Source organism: Nelumbo nucifera, chromosome 1 (genome assembly GCF_055504915.1).
Source record: "Nelumbo nucifera cultivar China Antique chromosome 1, China Antique-T2T, whole genome shotgun sequence".
NCBI classification, from domain to species: Eukaryota; Viridiplantae; Streptophyta; class Magnoliopsida; order Proteales; family Nelumbonaceae; genus Nelumbo; species Nelumbo nucifera.
The window spans coordinates 78,327,866-78,344,868 of record NC_142649.1 but is presented as its reverse complement, the minus strand read 5'-3'; positions in this window follow the sequence as shown (position 1 = coordinate 78,344,868).

Sequence of the window (17,003 nt, the reverse complement as noted above, 5' to 3'; positions counted from 1 at the left end):
ATTTGGAAATTTTGTGAATAGTAGGGGTAGTTTAAGAGATTTATCTTAATAATAAAAAAATAATATATTAATAATAAAATATTAAATTATTAAAAAATATTAGCAAAATAGTAATAAAACAATAGTACTATAATAAAATATTAATAAATTAATAATAACAAACAATATTAGTTATTAAATTTAATAATAATAAATAATAAATAAATATTACTAGAAAATAATTAAATTAATATAAATAATAATAATAAGACATTAATAATTAAACAATAAAATATTATGAAACTAATAGTAAGATAATAATAATAATAATAATAATAATAATAATAATAATAATAATAATAATAATATAAGAGTATATGAATAATTGAAATAATAACAAAATATTAGTAAATATTCATAAAATAATAATACCATAATAACATATAATATATTAATAGTAAAAACAAAGATATTATTTATATAATAATAATAATAATAAAATAATGATATATTAATAAAATATTCATAAATTAATGATAAATACTAAGATATTAATTTGTACAAATTAACAGATGTTTAGCCCACGAGAAGTCTGTTTTTTATCTATACATCTGTTAATTTGTACTTTCTTTTTCTTTTGTTCTTTCATTCGTACCAAGACTCAATGGTCGGTCCTGCATTTTTTTTTTTTTTTTTTGCTTTGTTCTACTTCCATTAGGAAACTAACAGTAGATTTTTCCTGTAAAAGAATTATTTTATAGAAAGAACAAAGTTAATCTATTTCTGTCATTCCATTTCCCTGGGAAATCGTTTGCAGCACCTGAAACTGAAAGTCAGTAGTCTAGTGGTTTATAAATCTGCTCCATGGTTTTATTTTCCTTTCTCACCAGCCAAATTAAGGCCATTTGCGACTTGTAAAGTTAGGGCTAATCAATTGATCATACGCCAGATCCGGAGCATAGAGGTGTAAATAGGGACTTGCTGGGCCGGCACGGCATGACTCATTGGTGGCCCATACTTTTGGTGGGTTGTGTCGTGCTGGTCCGTGGGCCGAGTTGGGCCGTGCTTTCTTTCCTTTGGGAATTTTTGGGAGTCAGTCCAGCATGGCCCATGGTTCGAGCTCATGTGGGCCCATGTTGTGCTACAGGTCGAGTCTTGGGCCAGGCCGGGTTGTGGATCGGCCAAGCCATGAGAAATATATTTTTTTAAAAAATGAAAAAATAAAAATTTAAAGTAAATTAACACAATAGACAAAAAAATAAAAAAAAGTCTTAAAATTTTATTTTATATGAATTTTGATGTATACAATATCTCAGGCCCTGTACGACCCACGTTTCGTCATGCTGGGCTATGGGTGACATGGCTCGATTTACACCTCTAGCTTAGCACCTATATAGCCTAGGTCAGGCTGAAAATGACCATCCCAATCACTAATCAATTTACGTTTCTAATGGCCCTAGGTTGTGTTTGATGCCATTGCCACTTCTACTTGCAATATTTTAGGTTAGTAAATAGAGATTTTAAGAAAATATATATTTTTTTCTACCACAAATGATTTGAGTTATAAATACAATATTTGGTACCATTGATATTTCTTAAGCCAAATTTGGTTTTTCTATTATAAATGCCAACACCTAATCCAATGCATATATTTAAGGGTGCTAATAGATCACATCATGATCTTATCCGATCTGAAGTCCGAGTTTTGTTAGATTCAAGTATCCTATTTTGGATTTTCAGATCGGATCAGATAATTGAATCACCTTTATCCAATTCGGAAGGACCCAATCTGATATAAATATGTTATTTATATTGCATTTTTATAAATTTTTATATTGTTTATTTTTGTATAAGAAACATGTATATATATGATGAAAACAGTTGAAATAATACTTTAATTTTTTGTTTTTTATTTAATTTATTATATTTTCTTTATATCTAATTTAGATATATTATGATTCGAATTCGATTCGATCCATTTGCATCCCTATTGATGTTTATTTAGTGAAAATGGTAATTTGGTGTGATGTGACAAGATAAATTTTAAAAATATTATATTGACCAACGTAAAATGTTGTAAGTAGAAATTGCAATAGTAACTAACACAATCCTAGTAAGCCCCAATAATAATTAGATATCTAACTAATTTTAGGGAAGACTTAGGTTGCATTTGATATCATTATTGTTTCTTTATAAACCATTTGGGGTTGATCAATAGAAATTAATATTAAAATTAATATGAATTGTCATGTCACATCATTGATCAATACAAATTGTTGGTTGTTATTCAAAACATCAAATTTGATGTTACATAAATCATCAATCACCACATGCAATTTTTCAGTTTATGCGACTCCCTTGTGCAACATGACAATTCATATTTTTCATTATTTTCTATTGATCAACCCTAAAACAGAAATTGCAATGATATCAAATACAACCTTAAATCTTTAAACACAACCTTAATTAGCAAGGTCTGAATCATTTGTTGCTAATATTTATGACAGTGATATAATGTGTGGTTGCAATTTAGGACGGATAGAGAGTGGGCCGAAAATCCCGTTACAGAGAAATCATCAAATCAGGAGATTCGCCACAAGATTTGGCATGCAGCTGAAATCTCATTTCACAAAATATGTTGTTGCAATGCGATTAAAATTTATTATATCAACAAATTCAAATTTATTGTTTTGTTTATAATCATAAAGGCTCAGTTTAGAAAGAGTATAAATGCAAATATGTAGAGCGTAAATACATATAAAATAATACAAAATATAAGGTTTTATATACTACATATTTGCATTTATACTCCTTCTAAACTCAGCCAAAGGTCCAACCTCAACAACCCGACTAACTGATCAGTTGATTAGTTTGATGGATTAAAATCGGTATAGGTTATCTTTACGTGTATTGAGATTCATGTATGGAATGAAAATAATGGCATATAGTAAAATAATTATAAGAAGTAAGGAATTTATATATAAGAATTAGCTCATAATTTAAATGTGCCTAACTAGTGTTCCGATACCCCATTTTGATTTATAACTAATTAATAACAATGGCGTTACCACACACTCTCTCTCTCTCTCACACAAATGCATATATGCTTTGATGCAGATATATTAATTAGCTATATTTACAGGCCAAGATATATAAATGTACTTCCTTGTTAGAAATCTTTTAGAGCCATTCAGATAACCCGAACGTCACATACACAGCTCTCCGGCTCGTCTCTGAAAGTGCTTGTCTTGATGAGTGCTCTAGGACTATTGAAAAGCAAGAACATGGAGAGAGAGAGAGAAAAAGGAAATTCGGAGGCAACAAAGGAGGTTTATACGTAGAATACTATTATAATAATATTATTGGTCACTTCTGAAAACCCAAAATGCTATTCAAGAGGCGGGAACGGAAGATATGCAAGTGAGTGAGAAGGTGCGATTTCCGATGCTTCCAAAGCTTCATCACCATCGTAGACGGCTTTCGCTCAACTCCCACCTCGCTTGGGCTTGGCTGCCGCCTTGTTGTTGCCATGATGAATATGCAAACAACGACAGACACAAGGACAAAGGCGATGGTGGGAGGAGTAAAGCCGAAGGTGAGTTTGTTCGAGACGTCCAGCACCCAACTGTCGTCTGATTTCTCATCCACCAGCTGCTGCCACTTTGCCATTGAACCAGATGGACTCGTCATCTTCTTGATTAGTTTTCTTCCATCTACCTACTACTCCATACAAAAACCAACGGGGTTACGGGGGACGAGCCGACTACTTACCCACCACCTCCCCTCCTACTTTATAATATCATTCCAAGTTCCCACGAGGAGTTTGTCTCGTCTTTGACTCTTTAATTTAAAAAAAGAAGAAAAATGTAATACCAAAGAAAAAGAAAAAATAGGGTTGAGTTAGGGTTCCAAGATTCTCTTTCTATCACGCGATGTACGTGGGATGGATAAAATAAGCACGTGATAAATCACTCACTTCGCTCTCCATTATTTCCTTTTTCCTTTTGAATAAATTGCAATCAGCTATCAGCTCTCCTGGACTGCAAGTTCTTCCTCTCTCTCTCTCTCTCTCGGCATCAAGATGTCCAAAATATTTATGAAGTTAATTTTTTTTACCAAAATGTTTATGTTTTCACATTTTCTCTTTTTATATCTATGGCTACTTCAAATCCTTTTAATCACTTTTTCGAAATTGATCTACTTTTCAAAATCGCTTTTCATATCGTATCAATCTCTTAAATGTAAAGTTGCAACTTTAAACCAAGGTTATGAAAAGCAGACCGGAACAAATGGTTAGACTGGTTGACCCGGGATCAATCACGATTTCGAATTTAGCTTTGAACCCTTAAACCGTTTGATTGGGGTTCAGACTGGACGTTTGAACCATTTAACTCGAAAACTGGTAGCTAAAGCAGTTTTGTTTTTGGGTCAATTTTTTAAAACTAACTAGAGGTGTAAATCGGGTCATGTTGGGCTGGCATAATACGGCCCCGTATGCGGTTTGTGTAAAATGCGGGTTGTTTCATGCCAGCCTGCAAGCTGAGTCAGGCTGTGCTTCCCTCCCTTGGGATACTTTGAGGGGTTGGCCCAGCATGATCCACGGCTTGAGCCCGCATAGGACAGGCTGGTCCACTAGCCGAGTCCTGGGCTGGGCCGGACCAAGCCATGTTTTTTAAAAATTTAAAAAAGTAATGAAAATTTTCACATAAATTAGAAAAATAGAAAAAAATTAAAAAAAAAAGATCTTAAAATTTTATTTTATGAATTTTAATGTATACAATTGTTTATATATGCAATAATAAAATGAATAATATAATAAAATTGAAAATAAAATTATATATAAAATATATATATGGCTGTGGGTGACACGACCCAATTTACACATCTATATTAACCAACCTCAATAGTAACTATATTTTAAACATTTTCATGCCTCTTGTTAGAGGATTTTAATAAAGGAAATCTACTTGCAAGTGTGTTACAAAGTTTAGGGGAGGTGATATGTAATTGTTATCACCAAACTTTAGAAAAGATTTTATTACTGAAAATAATAAAAAAACAACTTTAGGAGAGGTTTCATCAATTTATCCTTTCCATTTTTTCATGTGTTAGAATCCTTAATTGTTATTGGTGAAACCCTAGCTAGGGAAGAATGGAAAGATATGATACCAAAAAATCTACAATTCTGCCCAAGAAAATGGTTGTGGGTTATTCTCATGCCAACCTGATTCCCAAAAGTGAGAACCCTACTACACACACATGTACCGCTGACTCTGAACAGTGAATCAAATAACGCCGGTTCAAAGTGGGTGGCCTATCAAATCAGGATTAATCTTTGTCATTCAGAGGTGGATGTAATCCCTCTATAGAGAAAACATGCTTTGTTAGATCTGCTTTCTTGTTCTTGTTTATTGAATTCATCTGGTTTAAAATTTTTTATACAAAAACCTTCGTTCGCCACCATTAATGATTATTGGTTCTGTTTTTCTGTTATTATGATCTAAATTTGAGGTGTATATCAAGACACTAAGCTTCTTCTTCCATTTCCCTGATTTGCTACTGGTATTATTCTTTTGTTTTGCTTTAAATTGGATATTTTATTTATCAAAGCTCCTTCATTGTGATAGTATTGGATCTGGTTTGGTTGAATATTGGCGGGGTAAACGAAGCCTTTGATTTTTGTGGTGAAACTCTTGTCTTGACAATGGTGGTAATGAAAATTAATGGTGGAAACTAAAAAATAGGGGTTGATTTTTCACAAAAGATTTAAGGGGTGTTCTATAGGATAGATGACAAATTGGGTGGAGTGTTTTCATCCACACCGTAGGTAGTTGTTCCACACCGTGAGAAAAAAATGTGTGAGTTGAATCACACCAGAGTTCTACAAGGTTTGTTGCATTTCAGTCCACACTTTGTGTCATGATTCCATACATCTCAGTTACAACATGGGTTAACACACAATATGACATGGGAAATTAAGAATGCTTCTCGCAAAATTTAGCTAATTTTACAATAGCAGGTGCATAAATTCTTATCAGTGGTGACGATAGTTGTTGTAGCGACAGATAATGAGGGTAGGGGTGCAAATGGATCGGATATCATAATCTGATTTGATTCGAGATCTGGTCATATTTGGTCGAATTTGGATCACCCTTGTTTGGATCTTCAAGTCGAATAATAGGATCTGATCAGAAATCGGATCGGATTCGGATCACCCCTATCTAATCCGAGAAGATCCGGTCAATATATATGTTATATATTTTTTATATAAATATATAATACATACATATATGTTATTTATTTATTTATAAATATAGTATTTATGTTGTATTTTTGTAAAATTTTTATAATATTTATTTTTTACAAAAAATGTATATATATATATGATGAAAATAATTAAAAAATACTTGTATTTTTTGTTTTTCTTTATTTAAATTGGAATATTTTATTTTTTTAATAATTTATTATTTTTTAAAGAAAACAAATTGGATCAGATTAGATCTGAATATTCGACTTCCTGATCATATTTGAATTCAAATCCTTGCCTATCATATTCGATCGGATTGAATTTGCAATGAACAATTTCGTATCGGATTCGGATATACCTTGATTCGAATTCGATTTGATTCGTTTACACCCTTAACGATGGAAATTGTGAACAATGGCGAGCTTCTACGTAGCAACGGATTAGCAATAGCAAGCCTTGTAATGACCAATGAAACCAAATGGTAAGAGGGAAATATTGCACAAAAAAAAATAAAAACAAAATAACAGTGGAAAATAGAGTTGAATTACTTACATCCAAGGTTTTTAAAATCAACCCAAATAACGAACTGGTTAGGGATCCAGTTCCCAGGTCGAACGTTCTGACCATTTTGACAAAAAAATAAAAAATAAAAAAAAATAAAAACGGTCAAAACTGTTGAACAGTTCGAATGGTTCAACCACCCGGGTTAGCGGTTTGCTAACCAAATCAATGTTTTTTTGGGGAAAAACGAAACCGATCACTTGACCGGTTCCTGATTTTCCGGTTTGACTGGCCGGTCCAGTTTAGTTTTGGAAACCATGCTTATATCTGATGGTCCAATGATGCGGTGGTGTTCGAAGTAGCAATAGTGCCTGACATGAGATAGAGAGGTAGTAGACACGGGTTTCATATTGATGAACCTAAATGCAATGGTAATCTGTTGAGAATAGTGCGAAGTATCGAAAGAAACACAATAGAGTAGTGCAAAAAGTATAGAATAAATTGGAGTAAATGTCTACGGTAGCAATAGACTGTTCATGAGAAATAACCGTGGATGATATTTTTACCTTGTGGTGTAGACCAATCCATGATATAGTATGTTTGATCTATATCATGATGCAACCGAATTAATAATTTTGGGGTAGCGTATTTAAAAACGCAATATCTCATGGTGCTTCCACACCACTGAACATCACCTTTTGCATAAAAAGTAATTTTATTTTGAAAAAATAATAGGTAACGGAGACTAACATTTGTTGGGTTATTAGAATGTTATGGCACATGGTTTGGAATAGGTGGTATAGTTTAATTGGGTTAGTAGAGGGGCAGATAAAGTTAGCAGAAATCCGAATTGCCTTTGTATGAGTTATTGAACTTCACTCCATTATTAATTTGTCAAGATTCCTTTGCATGTGATATTTCATATGGCTGTTGCTTTTTAGAAATTCAAAAAAGAAATTTTGCCCTTTGTATGGTCCCTTTGGCAAGCATGAAAAGAATATGTATATCCATACTTTTCTTTTTATTATTGAAACCAAGTCCGTCGAGACATAAATAGTGTGGGCAGTGATGATCGAATTCAGATCTGCACCCCACAGAGGGTGTCCCACAAGTGCCCCCACAGCACATCCCAAATATGTATTGGAAACATTTTTCATAGTTGCCATTGGGACATTCTCTCAATAGATGGTTGTAATGTATTGTGGGGCGCAGATGTGAATTTGTGATGGTCATGCGACGATAAGTTTTTTTAACAAAGCATTTGATTTTTTTTTTTTTTTTTTTATCTATCTCAGTCAAGTATATAAGACTATAAATAGAAAGAGGTCTATCCCAAAAAAAAAATAATAATATGAAATAAATGAAAATATTTTGGTGGAATTAATTATGAAGTGTATAAGTCGCTTTTCTGACGAGGGAGATTCACTGTTTAGAAAGAATTAGCAAGGGTAAAAAAAGATTTTTGATGATTCCATTAGACATAACTTTAACAAGGGAGGCATTGGTCCTTTTTGAAAAAGAAAGGGGGTGATTTAGTATTTATCAAAATCATCACGAGAGTTTTAAAATTTTTTTCCCCCAAAACAAACTAATAAGACTGTTGTGGTCCTTATGGTTCTTCTTGTTTAAGAATTGGATTGTTCCAAATGATCAAAACCGGATAAATGTGGCATGGAGTGGAGTGAATTGAACTCTCGGATCTGGGCTTGTTACCATTGTGGTTTTTACTCGAAACGTTTGGGTTGATTTATGCAGAAATAATTTTTCTACGTAAAAAGTTTGAATTATTTTGATCAATAAAAACTGCCTGCTTTTACCTAAGACATCAATGATTAATCCCACACATTTATTTTTTCTGATTGAAATAATTCTCTTGTGTAATGTGATTATTCATACAATGATACCATTTCCCATTATTTTTAAATGAATTAAAAAAACTAATACGTGTTACAAGGCGATTGGGTGCCCATCCCGCACATTGTAACTTGTCTTCAGCTCATCCCAACCCGCTGGTAGGTGGATACAAGTACGAGCATATGTCTCTCACCCACCTAAAGCTTAAAAAGACATGGAAAGAGTTTAATGCAAGTTTTACTCTTTAGAATAGGCAGATTTGGACCGAATCCCGTCTGTACCTGGGTTGGATTGGGCTATCCCCGTTGTATAGTCCCTTGGAGTAAAAAAAAAATAAGAATAGGAATTGACTTCCGATGAATAACTTAGGACAACTCAGACTTTTTTTTTTTTTTTTTGCGATGGTAGTTCCTGTGCATGCTGTAAAAGCATTGGAATCAAATTGTACATTTGGGAAACATATTTGCAGGAAATCTGGGAGCTGATTTTTGGCCCGTACAATACATAATATATTAATATGGCCACCCTCCATAATTTGTTCTTGCCATTTTATGAAGTTTTATGCCAGCATTTGAGATGAAATTAAAAGCAAAAAAAAAAAAAAAGAAAAAAGAAAAAATCCTGTTTGTTTCACTATTTTTAACTTCCAGTCAAACCAGTTGGTTGGACTGCTTGATCCATCGATCATCTAGCCAAAATTTTGGGTCCATTTTACCATTGAACCACTTGCAAAAAAAATTGTTTAAGTAGTCAATGACCCATAATCCGGTTAGTTGAAATGTAACTATTTTTATTATTAATAAAATTGTTGAATTTTTTTAATAATTTTAACTATTCTTATCATTAATAAAAACAACTCTTATTTGTTACATTAAATTTTATTATATATGATGAATATATAATGTTAGAAATATATACATTTTTTAGAAAAAAAATATATATTTTTTTATAATTTATTATTTAAGTGACTGATCAATTGGGTCAAGTTATAATAAACTCTCCTCCAACTCCAATAGAATACGTAGCAAATAGAGAAATATTCAAAACTTGGAAGGAGTTCCCTGCAATTGGCTAGAATTGAAGCAATACTTCAATGTGAAGACTGAAGATTGAGAGGTCATCAACAGAGATTGAAGTCATTGAACAACGTTCAGAGAGTTTCCTTCGAGAGTAACTTTTCTGAGATTCAAGTAAGTGCAAAGAGAAGTCCTTTATCTGAAGGCCATCTGTTCAGCTTCGATTGGAGAGCAGATAGGTAACGGCCTTTGCTCGGGAGGAAATATATGAACCTCTCCCATCTCTGATAATTACGCACAGACCAGCTTTATCCCACCCACACGCGCCATCGCAGTTCCCTTTAAATTCAATACTGTGCCTTAGATTGCGTTTATTTGTGATATAAAAGCTGAATAAAAATTTAAAACATTTAATCATGGGGTCCACGTTTTGCACCGATTTCAAATAAATAGAAAGAATACAAAAAATGGGTTATACTTTGCATTTTTGAACCGAAAAGAGAGTATATTTGCATTGCAACTAAATACAAACTTAATTAACAAAAAAAAAGATTCCACTGAAAGCATTACTGCAACACCACGGTGTTCTGTTGCAGATTTAATGGCTTTGTGTTTTCCTTTCTTGCTTCTTGATTGAAAGAAACTTTTGCTTCATCAAAGACTCGAGAGCTTTTTTCTATAGCCACAGCTAATGACAACTGAAGCCAGGTCTTTTTTTCAGTAAATTATTGATGCAATTTACTAAAAAATTGCAAGTTTCCAAGAGATTTGGTTAAACAGTATTATTGCTATATTTGGTTAATTTCTTTGATGCTTTGTTATAATTTCCTCTCTATTTTAGTTGTTTCATTCTCACAATTAAAAGCAATGGTTGGCTCTTCAACAAATTGTTTTTGTAATGTAGTAGTTGTATCAGTCTTTGGCTCTTCTATATTTTGTATGAGTTTCACTTATTGTCTATGGGTATATATGTTCATGGACATCTAGTGATTAATACCCACATTTTTCATGGAACCCCACATTAAGATTTTATCAGGTAAAAGATTGATCAGATGGTTGCAAGAATGTGTTTGATGGGCATTTTATTTCTAGAACTCTTCCTTCCGGGACCCCTCCAATACGCCCTTACAGTGGGGGTATCGGGGGTCTGACCGGTTCAGGGGGTGAGGGAGGTCTAAACCGGCCTCCTTGAATCGGTTTGAAAAAAAAAGTAAGAAAAAAAGGTATCAATTCGCCCGATATGCCCCTACCGGCGTATCGATATTTTGAACCTTGGTTTAGAATGCTTCTTGAAAAACTTTACAATTTTACATGATGCACTTGATACATTCAGGCCATGTTTGGTTCATTGTTCTAGGCTTCGTTCTTTTAATTTTTGCTCATTCTATGCAAGAATGAGCAAGAATGAATGGCATTAGAGTGTTTGGTTACAAAATTCTTGCCATAGGCCACATTCTTTTTAGAATAAAAAATCAGCCCCATAGCACAAAAGTTGAGTAGCACTTTTACAAAACTGTTGCCATCTTGCTTATTTTCATTCTTTGAGGAAACTCCACCTACAAAATTGTTGCCATAGATATTTATTTTTGCGAAAGAACTTTTACAAAAGTACTTTTATGAAAACATTTTTTATAAAAGTACTTTTACATAAAAATACTTTTACAAAAGTACTTTACTAAATTACTTTTACGAAAGTACTTTTATGAAAGCACTTTTATAAAAGCACTTATACAAAAGTACATTTACAAAAGTTCTTTTACGAAAGCACTTTTACAAAAGTGATTTTACGAAAGCACTTTTACAAAAGTATTTTTATAAAAGCACATTTGTGAATGTACTTTTATAAAAGCACTTTTATGGAAGTACTTTTATAAAAAACACTTATATGAAAGTACTTTTTTTTTATAGGAAATAAAGAATTTAATTAAGAAACACAGGATACATGTTACAAAACCCATAAAGTGGCATGAGCTGTTGCCTCTAAACTGTATCAGAAAGTACTTTTATAAAAGCACTTTTATGGAAGTACTTTTATGAAAGCAATTTATTATAAAAGCACTTTTACAAAACATCTACGTCAACTAGTAAACATTGGCTATTGGAGACCTAGGTTGGCGGTTTATAAATACCGGCACAATTTTTTTTTTTTTGAAGAATAAAAATGAGCAACATAGGACACATGTCAATTTGGAAAGAATTAATTTTTAAAAAGAAGTGTTTGGTTCATAGCAACATTTTCTCATTTTGCCTATTTTTATCTATTTTTGTCCATTTTAAAATCTCATCTTGGGTAAGAATGAGAAAGAAAGAAAATTGAACCAAGCATTGTCCTGTTCACTTTGCTTTCTCTTTCTTCTATTGCCTTAGTGTTATTGTCAATACCTTGTGCCCTTTGTAGATTGGAAGTTTTTACAATTTTCAACCCACATACATAGGGCAAACTATGCAACAGAAAGGAAAGTGGCTAAATGGTACAGAGTTTAGGGACTGCAAATTATGGCTGCTCTCTTGACCAATGAAAACAGTTCAGGAATTTGGTCAATTAGGAATAGAGATGGAAGTTGGATATTGTTGAGGGAAATGTATGTCTTAGTATAGATAAAAAATAGAAGTTGAGGTTTAAGGAACAGAGTGATGGAAGAGATACCAAGACAATGTTAACTAGGTGCCAAATTCCATCATTTACTTGCCAATTCAACTTTTCACTTGGTTAGCCCATCTAAGTAACAGAGTCGCATCAAAGTATCAATTGGGTGTTCTTTGGTCTATGGTGAGACTGTAACAGGACAATCTCATTTTCCTTCTTGTCATTCCCCCCGCCCCTCCCCTCCAAATTTTCTAAGGTATTCATTGTAGGGGAGTTGAAATTTGACATTATCCATCATCCAACTGGGAGGGTGCAATACTCAAGATGATGGTGGTCACATGTCTTCCCCAGGAACACTACAAGCTTCTGCGACCATATGCATATAGATGTCCTAGTGTGGTAATGGTGACTAAGGTTATGTTTAGTTTGAAGGAAAAGGTAGGGAAAGACAAGAAAACCAATATAAGGGTTGTAAAGGTTTTTCTACCTTTCCCTTCATTTTCCCTCAAACCAAACATAGCCTAAGGGATAGGAACAACTAGGCATCTTGGACTGCTTAGGCCATATCTAGGGGATGAGAAATCTAGATTTGAAAGATAATCCATATCCTAATACCTATATAAAAAGAATATTCAGGACATGAGAGAGGCATCTAATAAGATGCACGAAGTATCACTTTACCATGCATGATAATGATAATTGCTTTCTCTTTTCTAGTCTATCTTTTATCTTCTTAAAGCCTTTGCCACCTAAATGCTATTTGCTTTTCCTTTCCTTTTCTCTTTTTTTAACACTAGCTAATCCCCTGTTACATCTTGTTCCTGGAAAACAATTATTTTATTGCAGTAATCTATTATTAATTTAATTTACAAGTGTAATAGTGTGTGTTTAACACAAAAAGAAAAAGTAAAGCATAACCAAACAGGTGTTCTGTTCCGATGACCTATTGTTTTTTTTTTGGATAATTAACAGGGAATCATTTCATTAATATAAACAATAATTTACAACAAGGATAAAAAAGGGATAAAAATACCCTAAGGCTTAGTTTGGAAGGAATACAAATACAAATATGTGCAATACAAATATATACAAAATAATACAAAATATAAGAATTTACACTTTACATATTTGTATTTGTACTCCTTTCAAACTAACTGAGCCTAAAATACAGACATTACAAATGAACCCAATACAAGTATAAAACTGCTCCCTATTTACCTCTTGCCTTGCTAAAGTATCTGCAAGCCCATTAGCATCCCTTGGAACCCACTGCAAAGGTTACTGTCATTCTCCTTAATAACCATTTGATCTTCTTCACCACTTCTCGATAAGTCCAGGCTGCCTTGATGACCTATTTGCCTTGTTGTTAGGTCGCAGCTAATCATCCCAGGGAAACTGTCTTGGTGCATTGTTCTCCTAGCTCATGGCATAGTTGAGGGTTTAAAAAAACAACTAGGCAATGCCTTGACTTCATAGATTGCATCTAACATGGGTTTGTAAAATCCATGATATCGCATCTGTTCCTAGGTTTCTTTTAGCCATTAGATTATCTGGTGTGATATGTAATAATGAATATTTGGACTTCAGATGGATGGACATTGACTTGGATTAAATGATTTAGGAGAGTGGACTACTTGATTTCAACCCCGTAGAGAGAGTAAGTTTATTATTATAATAGAGAAGATTGGTTAGAGGCTATTGATTGGTGCAATGGTACTATCTCGGGCTGACAAGTGTGAGAATGCAGATTTGAGTTTAAAGAGTGACCACTTTGTGAAAAAAAATGGCAAAGGTTAGGTCCATATCCATTCAAGTGAATAAACAATCTAGTTAGATCATTTGCAATCAGAATATCAGATAATTTGCTGGTATTTAGTGGTGGCAATTGGGCGGGTTGGGTTGGGTTGGGTTGGGTTTGGGTTGAGTTTTAATTCAATCCATTTAACCCGTCAACCTGTTAATGACCCAGTTATATAAAATTAAATGGGTTGGGTTCAACCCAAACTCACTTTAACCCAATCCAACCCGCCCAAACCCATTAATCTTATATTTATGTACTTAAAACAAAAAACTAATTCTTTTTAACAAATAAATTAGTCATAGCTTAGTGGTAATAGTTGTTGCTATTTACAGAAGTGGTGAAGGTTCAAATCACATTACATACATGTTATTTTTATACAAGTAGCAAAGCCATTTAACTATGTTCGGGTTTCGGATTTGACAAACCACATAGGTTCAAACCGGTTAGACCAATTTGAACTATCTAATTGGATTGTCTTCGAGGTAATTACATCAAGTTCAAGAGTGGTTGAACCGTTTAGATCCAGATCAGTTTGGTTGGACAATACCCCACCCAAACCGGTTCAATCCAGTCGGACAAAACTCGATTGGATCGGATTCAGTCCAATTGGACCAGACCCCAATCCAACCAGTTCAGTCAATGATGGATTGACTTGGGTTGGCTCATATCAGGTTTGTGCACAGGTTTGGGGCCAAACCAATTGGCTCGAAGTGGGTCAAAAGAAGTAAATTGGACCCGATCGGATTCGGGTTGGGTTGCATGGATATGGACCAAACTGGACAATCCACACCGGGCAAAGCAAGCGGGGTGGTTTAGGGTTCAGACCCCACCCAGTCCGATCCGTTTCGGATTCAGGTCAACCCAGATCGGCTTGTACTAGGTCGAGCCGGGCTGTGTGGAAACTAGTTGGACCGGGCGACCCAAACTGAGCCAAGCAAGTGGTACCGAGCCATCCCACCCTAGGTCTATTTCAGATTCGGGTCGACCCGGATCAGGTCAAACCGCATTGAATTGGTCCAGACTTGGGTCAAATTGATTTGGATTTATGTTGGGTGAAGTGTGTATTAATAGAAAATTAATGCATTAATTATAAATTGTTTAATTCAAATGAAGAAAATAAAAAAAGGGCTAAGGAATTAATACTAACATCTGTAATGGTTAACCCAACGGTTATCCACAACCCAACCTAACCCAACCCATTTAAATGGGCGGGTTGGGTGACGGGTTGATCACACAACCCACCAAATAAATGGGTGGGTTGGGTGGGTTCAACGGGTTGGGTGAAAAATTGCCACCCCTACTGGTATTGACTAAATATTTCCTTTGTTTAATTTCCCAAGAGCCTCTAGTCATGTAATAATAATCCCATTCTTCCAATAAACATCTTTGTATGTGCCCATAATTGATTGAAGTTAGGGTTGCAAATATCTCACTTGTGGATTGTTGATAAAAAAAAACCTTGCTTATGGATTATGTCATTGAACATCTCTAGGTGTAGAGAATTTATTGATCTAATGAACTTGTCATCCTTAGTTGATGTAACTCTTGAATTCACTTCAGTTTTGAAATTTTCATTATCCAAAATATTTTTTGAGAAGCTCAAAACTCCAAGGGTCATTATTTCCATCATTTCATGTTTTTTTACTATTTAGGTTGTGTTTGGAATCAGTGTAAAATGTCATCAATGTAAAAATACACTGATGACATTTTACACTAAACCATGAAAGTGATCATTTTACATTGATAATAATTACACCCTCTATCCAAAATATTTGTGCTTTTTTACTATTTAGGTTGTGTTTCCAAACGCAGTCTTACCAAACCTATGTAAATTTTACATCGCATCCAAATGCAGTCTTACCAATTTAGTTTATTTTTTGTCTCACTTCAAAAGCACAAAGAAAGCCAAGAACCTAATTTATAAAAGTTGTTAGTCACCAAATCATGCCAGTTGGATGTTCAAAAGCTGCTAATCACCAAATCATGCCAGTTGGATGTTCAAAAGCTGCTAGTCACCAAATCATGCCAATTGGATGTTCAATTCAATGAATTTGGAGCTAAAACTTGTAGAGCTGAGAGGAACTGTTAAGTGTGTCAAGAAAATATTCTTAATAAACAGTTTAGAATTGTTTAAATTTAATCCTACTTTAAAGCTTAATAAAGACGTCTTTTTTTTTTTGGGGGGGGGGGGGGGGGGGAGGGGGGAGGAGGGGAGATTTCCAAAGTCGTTATTCATTTTAGCTCATTGTACCCAAGGATTAAAGTATTAGTATTTGGTATCATATCAGACAACTTGGATACGATAGGAAACCATGGATACGATAGGAAAACATAAAACAAATTTCATATATATATATATATATATTAATAATATTAAATTTAAGGTGAAATAACAACAAAATAATGTATATATGAAAGAATATATTACAATTAATATAATAGGATGCATAGATACCAAACAATTTTATTGATAATGTATCAACCAAAAATCCAAAATGCAAAACATATGCTCCTATTATATTTTAATTATTATATCGATTATTCTCTAATTTACTATTTTTACATTTTTACATTAACAAAGAAGTCAATTGAATATTAAATTATCAAATGTAAATTAAAATATCAATTAATAATTTATAAAATATATAATCTCAACCTAAATTATATCAAATATATTAAAATTTTTAAGATACATATAATATGCAAATTCACAATTTTTAACTACTAAAATGATTATTCCATTATTAATATTTTTATTTCTATAAATTTTTAAAATTAAAAATATTTTTTATATAAATGTAGATTAGTAGATTTGATGGATTCAATTTAATATTATATTCTTTAATATTTTGTAAACAATTTTTATTTTTGTAAATAATAAATATATTGTAATTTAATATAAATTAAAATATTAATTAATAATTTTAAAATTATATAAAGTTTTAAAATACATATTCTGTGCAAATTTATAAATTTTAAGTACTAAAATAATTATTCTATTATTAATATTTTTATTTC